Source organism: Nicotiana attenuata, chromosome 2 (genome assembly GCF_001879085.1).
Source record: "Nicotiana attenuata strain UT chromosome 2, NIATTr2, whole genome shotgun sequence".
Classification (NCBI taxonomy): Eukaryota; Viridiplantae; Streptophyta; class Magnoliopsida; order Solanales; family Solanaceae; genus Nicotiana; species Nicotiana attenuata.
In genome coordinates, this window is record NC_031990.1 from 20,211,326 (window position 1) to 20,221,802 (window position 10,477).

The following is a 10,477-nucleotide window of genomic DNA, read 5'->3' on the forward strand; positions in this document are numbered from 1 at the left end:
AAATTTTCAGATTAATCCCCCACCCAGCTTCCTAGAAGCTTCCTAGTTCAGTTACTGATAGATTCTTTTAGCTGAACTACCCAAATTACCCTCTAAGCCTTCTGTTTTTACTCCCATCGACCAAACAGATCAGGGTTGACTCAAAGCCTTTGGGCTGCCAACAATGATGGGCTTCCAACGCCCCCAAGTCTACCGGTGGCCCTAAAACTAATCATGAATCAACATAGTGACAATTTAAGCGAAAGCTGACAAAAGCCCCCAAAGTAATTAACAAGCCCAAATCGACCAACAGTAATCCTAACTCAAACGAATACAGATTCTAACAAAGTACTAATCTAATTATATGATTTAAAAAGCTTAAAAACCTACTGATTAAAACAGCCTGAAACTAATTCGAATCACAAAACATGAAAACCAAAGCATGAAAACAAACCCAAGATCAGAGGAAAGGAGTGAAAGCAAAGAAAATACTGACGCTATCCGCCAAGGATCGATGAAGACAAAGGAATTGGCCACAGGCTTTCGGTCCGGTCTGGGACGAACAAATCTTGACGCGAACCATAATTGTCGTCAATCGATTGTTCTAGGCAAAATGATCGTTTAACGATAGTTTTGAGTTGAGTCTAGTCTTGAGCACGGGAATTGAAACATCATTTCTCCCTTCTGATTTTTCCACTCGGACTTGAAGTGGAGATGTGGGGATTTTTGGGAGATTGGTTATAGATTAATGTTTGAATGAGTGTGAGGAATGGATGGTGAGAGTTTGTGGGTGGTTTGGAGCTAAAAAGCCTGTAACCATGGAGGATTAGGGCTTCAGATGGAGGAAGTGAATAATGAGAATGTTTGGAGAAGATGATGAGTCTCTGAATTTTCAGACAATTTTAAGGGACAAAAGGGATAGTTTGCTAGTCGTTGGATTAGATTTGATAAATGGTTGAGATTACGCGACATAAAACGGGGTCGTTTTGGTCATTACCCAGTCGGACCGGATTTTGGGCTGCTGGGGTGGGTCATGGGTGCTGGCAAGTGATTGGGCTTGAGTTCTTAAGTTAATAAGGCCCAAATCGGGTCATTATTAAGAAGACCCTCTCTTTCCCCTTTTTCTCTTTTTATTTTAATTCCTTCTTTCTTTTCGCTTCAAATTAAAAACTCCTTTTCTTTTAAAATTAAAATAACAACCTAAATTAACTCTTAACCTAAAAAAAACTAATTTAAACCTAATGATAATTGACACAGTTAATTAAAAACAAATTAACATAAAAAATACTCAAAATCAAAGCTAGAATTAAAAGTGCAAATTAAACCATTTTTTTTTTGTGATTTTCTTTTATGAACAACCTAATTACTAAGTAATTCTTTAAAATGTGAAATTAACTCCTAAATGCACATGCAACTTTTTTTTTGTATTTTTCACTAATTTGAAACGCACAAACAAAAATGCAAACAATTAACAGAAAATGCCACGAAATTCACAAAATTGCAAATAATAAAATATTTTGTTTTGAAATTATGGGAGTAATTCATATAGGGCAAAAATCACGTGCTCACACTCTTCTCCCAAAATTGTAATCCCATTCTTATTAGAGATATTACCACTACGTTAGAATAAAAAAAAGTACTAATTTTGGCACCTACCTAGGTTTTCCTATCTTAAACCATAGCCCAAAACCTAGAGACTTTCAATTCCTAATTGATAAGATGAGAACCAAACTGGCCTCATGAAAAATGAAATTCTTTAATCAAGCAGAAAGAACAACCCTTGCAACATCTTGCCTGCACTCAATTCCTAACCACTACATGCAATACACACTTCTCCCTAAACAAACCCTAAAAGTGATTGACAAGGTCCAAAGAGACTTTATATGGGGTAGCTCACCAGAAAAAAGAAAAATTCATCTACTCAATTGGTCTACCCTTTGCCAACCTAAAAACACTGGTGGCTTAGGCATCCACAATGCTCAAAATAAAAATCTGTGTAATTTGGCCAGCCTAAGCTGGAGACTCCTTACAAATGCCACAAGACCTTGGGCCAAACTGCTCATCTCTTATTATTGTACTAGGTCCTCAATGAATAGGTCTTCCTTTATTTGGAAAAGCATTTGCATAAGGGTGGAAAATTTGTTCAAAGGGTATCATCTGGTCCCCACACCTTCACTCAAATCTTAATATCTGGGAAACAAATTGGATCCCGAAATATGGTAACCTAAGGAATCATGTGATAGGGTCACCCTCCCCTAGGGACTTATTACTAAAAATCAGTGATATCTATGATGGTTGCAATTGGAACCTAGACAGCCTATCCTTTCCTCTACCTCCTGATCTTCTAACAAATATATTTTCAATTAAAATTCGTCTCGAGGGTCCTTCAAATGATCTACCTATTTGGTCGCTCACTAATAAGGGAGTGTTCACTACTAGGTCATGTTATACACTTCTAGAAGAACCTAAAACCATTGACCTAGAATTTGACTGGATTTGGAAATGAAAGTGCCCCAATAAAATTAAACATTTTCTTTGGCAATGTTTACATGATCGAATCCCTTTCAGGAAATACCTTTCACATATTGGTCTAAACATTGACCCCTTTTGTCCCATTTTGTAAAAGTTGTGAAGATGAATCGATCAAGCATAATTTCCTAGAATGCAAAGCCGTAAAACATTTCTGGGCTAGCCTTCATTGGCAATACCATAATAGCCAAAATAGTAAACACTGGCTTATTCAAGTAAGAGACCTTAACTATCCTCTGAATAACGCGCTTTTAAACTGGAAGTCTTATTTTCCTTTTCTAATCAGATATATTTGGATCAATAGAAACAACAATAATCATAATAACACTACCAACCTTATAAGGGGTTCCCTTATCATGCAGAGGGCTTTGGAATTGAAACTTCTCACAGAGAAAATTCCTATACACCCTCCCCAATTACTCATTAAAATTAATTGGCAAAAACCTCCAAATGGTTGGTTTAAACTACACATTGATGCTAGCTTTAGTAATTATAACCAACATTGTGGCTTAGGTGGTGTTTTCAGAAATTCCAATGGTATTTGGGTCGTTGGTTTTACAAAATTATCTCATGCTAATAGTTCACTAGCAGCGGAATTGAAGGCCCTAAGAGAGGGACTCAAAACAGCAAAGGAATGGAATCTCTTTCCACTTGAAATAGAGACGGACTGCTCAGAGGTAATCCAGGCAATACATGAAGGTAACAAAGTATTTAACAAGGTTGTTAATGATTGCAGGTGGCTAATGCACCATCAGAAGGTTACCCTCCAGCACACCTTCCGGCAGGGGAATAGAACTGCTCATCAACTAGCAAAAAGATGCCTGGACATGGATAATCAAGGTCTTGGAACAGCTGGAAGTAGGAATGCCCAGAAGCTCCGCAGAAAAGTTTTTGTTACACCTACTAGTGATGTAATAGATTTTGTGGATAGTGAAAGACTCGAAATTACTACTCATAAAAAACTCCTATATTTTGATGCTTGCAAACTGTTAGCAAGCTTAGGTAACCACTGACACATCTTATGATAAACATGTACCAGGCATTCCTTAGTTATTAATATATATATTTCCTGTTTGCTCAGAAAGAAAAACTCTTACATTTATAATACTACTCCAACCAACCAACACTTATACATTTTTATCTATATTTTGTTATTCATGAATTAGAGTTCATCAAACACTACTTAGCTAGTATTATTATGGAAAATATATTGGGACCCCTTAAAGTTTGCACCACAATTTATTTTGACACCTCAATTAGTAGAGCCGTCAATATGGGCTTGGCCCGTTGGTCCAGCCCAGCCCAACTCGTGATTTAGAAGGGCTAGGCTAGAATTTTTGGAGCCCATTTAATAACGAGGCTTTTAAGCCCGGCCCGAGTAGGCCCGTGGCCCGTGAGGCTTAATTGGGGCTGGGCTGGGCCGGCCTGTGGGCCTCATAAAATATTTATTTAAAATTTACAAATAATAAAAAATAAACTGCCTCTAGCGACGGAAAGTCAGATATGGATCTTTACTTAGAGGAATCAAAACTTGATCTTGAGAAGATTCAATAGATGGATGTTGTCATGTATTGGAAGGACCATTCTAGAAAATATCGCGATCTTTCAGTGATGGCGTGTGATCTACTTATTATTCCTATTATCATTGTAGCATTAGAATCAACATTTACCTTTGGGCGTGTTATAACAAAGTACAAAAGTTCCATTTATTATGAAAATGATTACTATTTGAATCTGGCTACACAACTTTTTCCAAACTCAAACTGGTAATATTTTTTTATGTGAATTTAAATATTACTCCCTCCATTCCAATTTATGTGAATTTATTTGACTGGGCACGGAGTTTAAGAAAAAATAAAGACTTTTGGAATTTGTGGTCCTAAACAAGTCAAAAAGGCGCCCAAAGTATTTGTGTGGTTATAAAAGTTTCTCATTAAGGGTAGAATTGTAAGTTTAAGCTAAATTGTTACCAAATTTAGAAAGGGGTCATTCTTTTTGGAACGGACCAAAAAGAAAATAAGTTCACATAAACTGGAACGGAGGGAGTATTAGTTTTTAAAATTTAATTATTGTTAAAATTTAACTAATTAATATGCATATGAATTGTAGATGCAGATGAAAGTAAAGATGTTAAGACAACCTTGTCACAAGCGAATTCAAATGTGTTTGATGAAGATGATGTGTTGGATATCCCATAAGCGTCATGGACGTTCTCTTGAATACTTTGTTTTGATTTTTGACTTTTAGTGAATGAAATATAGTCGTCTTTTACTTTTATTTAGTGTTTATTGTAATATATTGGAACAGTATAAAAAGTTATAAAGTTTTGCTGAAGTTTTCCAATAAGTCCCATCAAAATGAAGGGCTAGCCCAGCCCAACCCGTCAATTGCTAAAGCCACGTGTGCTGGGCTGGGCTGGGCTAGCCCGGCCCGGCCCATATTGACAGCTTTATCAATTAGCTTGTACCTATTACTATTAAATACTTCAATATCGTTCAAAGATTGTCTATTAAATACAGTAGAATGACATAGAAAAAATGTTCAATATCGTTAAAAGATTATATATTAAATATACAATAGAATGACATTGAAAAAATGTTCAATATCTTTCAAAGATTATCTATTAGATACAATAGAATGACATAGAAAAATGTTTCTCGTCTCTCTTAGGCTCATGAATCGTGTCAGAAATCACATTCCCCCCCCCCCAAAAAAAATCCTAAATCACCACATCACCACTTCTTCTAAGATGCAAAACTGTAGAGATATGGAGGATGTCGGATGAGAGATTGTGAAGTAGAGAGAGATAGTAAAGAGAGCAAAGGCCGGATGAGATAATATAACATGACCCTTGCTAGGCCATTAATATGCAAAGAAATCAAGCCAACAACCGAAGTGTTAGGAAGGAGTTGAATAGAGCAGAAATGAGTATGGGTTACTGTTGAAGTACATGTGTAACGATCTGATCGGTCGTTATGAGTTGTAGAACCTCATTTCTTATTTGATATTTCCCTTAGGTTGGTTTGATGATTTATGACTTGTAGGAATGGATGGTTTGATTCCCATGTTGTTCGGGATTGATTTAGAACACTTAGTACCTAAGATGAGGCTTAACGTTGAAAGAGTTGACCAAAGACGACGTTATGGGTTAATGACCTCGAATTCGAGTTTTGGAGGTTCTAATAGGTCCCTACGATAATTTTGGACTCGTACATATTTTTTGTTTTGGTCTCGGTTTGCCCGGGGTTGATTCAGCGCTTTTAGTCGAAAGTTGAAATTTTGAATTTGTGATTTTGGTTTGATGCTTAACTATTGGTTTTGATATTTTTTGTGGTATTTTGAGCATATGGACAAATTTGTATAGGGTATAATGACTTGTTAGGATGATTAGACGGGATCACAGAGGGCTCTGGTGAGTTCGAGGATGTCCCAGACCATTTTGAGGTATAGTTGCTAGTTTTTCTATAGTTAGTACTCCCTCTGTTCCAGTTTATATGAACCTATTTCCTCTTTGGTCTGTTCCAAAAAGAACGAACCCTTTTCTAAATTTGGAAACAATTTAGCTTAAACTTACAATTCTACCCTTAATGAGAATCTTTTATAACCACACAAATACTCTAGGCCCCTTTTTGACTTGTTTAGGACCACAAATTCCAAAAGTCTTCATTTTTCCTTAAGATCCGTGCCCAGTCAAATAGGCTCACATAAATTGGAATAGAGGGAGTAGTGTTCTTCGCGATCCCGGGTCATGTTTTGCGATCGCATAGAAGGATGCTGGCATGGTTGGTTTTGATCATTGCGATCGCATGGCTAGTCTAGAAATCACGTAGTGTAAGCTAGAGAAACATCGCGATCACGTGAGGAAGTTCACGGTCGCGTATGAGGATTTTGGGACTGGGGTATTCCTCCTCACGGTCGCATAAGGAGAGTTGCAATCGCGTACCTTTTGGGGAGCAGCTGGATCACGATCGTTGGGGTCTGTCACGGTCATGATTAAGGAATTTGGCCCATGTATTTTATGTCCAGATTTTGAGATTTCTCTCGTTTTCGCCATTTCTGAGTTTTGGAGAACAAGAGGAGGAGGTTTTGACCCTATTAAATATTGTTTGATTAGATTTGGGTCATTTGATGGAGAATTTAAAAGGAAAGCTAGTTTTAAAGTGTTGAAGTGATTCCGGAAGGAGGTAAGTCTCTTGTCTAACCTTGCTGAGAGGGAAATTTTTACAAATCAAACTTATATGTTACATGGTATGTGATTTGGGGATGACGTATATGCGAAGTGAAAATTGTATATACATGAATTAAGGCTATACCATGTTAGGAGTAACTTTCGACTTCTTTATGCGTTGTTTGGTTGTTTGTTCTTTTGGAAATATACTTTACTTGATTATATGACTACTGTCGCACCCCTTTTTTCCTCCGCATGGAGAACGTCCGGGTTTCGATATTTCATGGAGGAAATAACTCTTTTTCTTTTGGGAATTGGGTATTTGAAGAGTCGCCACCTAACGGATTATGGTGCGTTAGGGCACCTTGAGCAATTAACCCATGGACTAGTTTGCATTACCAGAGATTAGGGTAAGGGCTCGAAATAACCTTGAGGGAAAGGTGTTAGGCACCCCTCGCGGTCCACAACGGTGGGTCCCGGCTGAACTCATATGAATCAGTCATTTGAACAAGTAAACAATTTTAACACGTTCTTGTTGCGGCTAAACGCACACGCAAGTATACGCGGTCGTCAAGTAATAAAGTAACTAAAAGTCGGATGTCGATCCCACGAGGACTTGTGATTAACTATTAACTAAATTAGACTATCCTAATTATCTAAACAAGAATTAAACCTAGAATTATTTGGTTCTAAACTAATTAAATAAAGAATATAAATATTGAACTTTAAACAGAGGAAGAACAGATTTTTATGATATCAATGTAATGAAAACGATCTAAGCTTATGGGCTATCTAACATTCCTATTGTATTCTTCAATTGAATTGACTAACTAATTTATCGAGTTTATTGATTGACAGGTTTAATATTGCTCATAAGAATCTGTCGAGTTCTTACTCGCCTATTCAAGCTAACCTAACGCATATATGTCTATGGAGTTAGAATCAACAAGAACGCATTTATAATTCATGTATTTCAACCAAGCAAGGCAATTAGGTATATGTCTATCCTAATTGCGAATCCGTTCCCCGATGCCCAGGTTCAAGAACTTGCTCTACTCAATCCTATATGCAATCTAGAATTCCCACTTTCGAGTTCAATTCAAGATTCGTAGATAGTATTTAATTGGTGATCAAGCAATCAAATAATTAAATGCAGGATTAAATAAATAAACCAATATGATAAACTAGGAAATCAAAATCAATATCCGAATAACAATAGTCATGAAAGAACCACAACCCTAGAACGTGAAGTTTAGCTCCACATAGACATGGTAGCAAAACAACAAATCATACAAAGAAACATAAAAAGACTAAGTTGGTGGAAGAAAAGATGAAACCCGGCCTCCACGGCGGCTCTGTGCTTGTGTTTTCCTCTGAAAAATGTCCTCTTCTTCCAAAATAGCATTTTACATGTATTTATACCAAGTAGGGTCGGGCCCAGACGAAAACACCTTCTCCCGCACGAAATAGGACTCTGGCTCTGTAAATTTTGTACAGCCGCGCCGCACCATGCGGCGCGCTAGTGGAAATTATCAGCAGCCTCAACTTTTCGCATCAGGAAGCATTTTACACTGCTGCGCCGCGCCTTGCGGCATCTCATGCAGCGCGGCAGTGTAATTTTCTCAGAGTGAACTTATTTCGTCCTCTTTTAACATCCGGACTTGGTACACGATCTCCGAACACGATCCCGGCTTAATTCCTTAGGCTTTTACTCAGACTTCGAAGCTCCAAATCACTTGAATTCATTCCATAATATCTACATAGCTCGGAATCACTCCTACAAGGCATAAAACACATATTTAGTGCAAAACACTAGCGATTAAAACTCAAACTCAATTAAAGTGAAGTAAATTAGAGTGTAATAAGCGACTATTATACACAATTATAGCCTATCATCAACACCCCACACTTAAACCATTGCTCGTCCTCGAGTAATCAAACTACATCAAACTACACTTTATAAAGACACGACCTTTTTAAACAATTCTCCTAACTTATCACACCAAGAATATTTAAAATAGACTAAGCACAAGAGTGTAACATCTTTACCTCAAGATTTGACTCACAAGTACCACGCATTATTCGTAACTCACCCACTTACTCTAACATAGAGGTCAATGACATTACCTTTCCTTCATGAATCAAGTGCCCTCACACAACCAACAAGAGTAGTCCCACACAATAAAATTTAAGAACACTTAGGAACTCAAGATAGAAAGAATTCACTCACTCTCAGAAATAACATTCATATGCCACAAAAGATGCACCATAGGCTTGCCCGTAGTGTACTACTCTACTAATCGAGCTCATTCAGTCTAGGATCAAGTAGGACTTTATTTGGTTGTAATGTAGGCTGAGGGACGGGTAGGATACATTTAGATATAAGAGTGACTACACCTCCCTAAGCACTTTAATACATATACTTTAATATTCAGAACTCCATACTTATGTCAAACCATAACTCCACATTCACATCAATATATATTAACTCCCCACTTCTTTAAGCACAATTATATCAAGAGTCACCACTATCATAGAATATTTTTCACATCAATACAACTATCTTTTTTTTCTGGTTCAATTCAAGTGGCTCTTACTTTTTTTCAAAACACTGCACCTTTCTCCTTATATCATTAGTTCCACTCAAAAGCCAAACCAAACACCCCACACTTTAACTTTTATAAAGTTCATAACAATTCAAGTGCTCATGCAAGGTGAAAAGGTTCAAATAAATGGTTAATTCAAACAAATGAGTAAGGCTTGTAATGTGGTTGCCAAAGAAACAGGATTACATACTCAAAGGGGTTAACTATGATACATAACAATTAGGCGGGTAAAATATTTATATGGCTCAACAAAGAAACGCCTATATCACTTCCAAGACTGAACAAAACTACTATTTCTCTTTGCAAACACACGGGGCATGTTCTTGACATCGAATGCAATGCACAAAATAACCCAAAACCTTACACACACATGGCACATAGCTCACTCAGTATTGGACTCATCAAGACACTCTAGTCAAAGAAGTTAAGCAAAGTTAAGTTCATACAATTTAAGGTACTTATACAAGAGTCAAAAACTGAGCCTAAGCGTTACAACCAAAGTACTCACTATTCTCAAGGCATGACAAAGTCAAGATATTGCTTCAATTCAAAACATAGCACCGTGTTTTCTCTCCTAAAAAAAACTACCTACACCCGGTTCAAACAAAACCCTTGGAAAAGAACCGCGGCACAAAGAAAAACCAAGGGGGAATGGCTACACTATCTACAAAGAAAATCTTTTTGTCCTTTCTCTTTAGACTTACATCCCTCAAGAAAACTATCTAGGAGATCCATCGTCGGGAAAAGTCTAATTTTTTTTCGTTTTTCTAAAAAAAATATTCAATTAAACTAACACAACTAAAATAGCATAGAAAGTCACTCAGACAATCTCCCCACCCCACACTTAAAATTGTGCAATGTCCTCAATGCACACTATAAATAATAAGAGGGTAAAAGAGACTCCCTGGTAGGCCAAAGGCCGAAGAATTAGCAGCTCACGGGATACTCAGACTTCTCCCACGTATGATCCCTTGTGCGGGTACCTCACACTCAGTTTCAAACACATGCTCGCTTTTGCACTCGCCTATTGGCTTTGACTCCACGGTCTTACTCCTACAAAATACAAAAATAATAACTACAAAAAAAATTAATAACAATAAAAAAATGTAAACAACAATAAAATATAAAAAAAGTAAACCAAAAAAAAAGAAAAAAAACTAAGGAATAGGTTAGCGTCCAACAGACGCTTGATTTA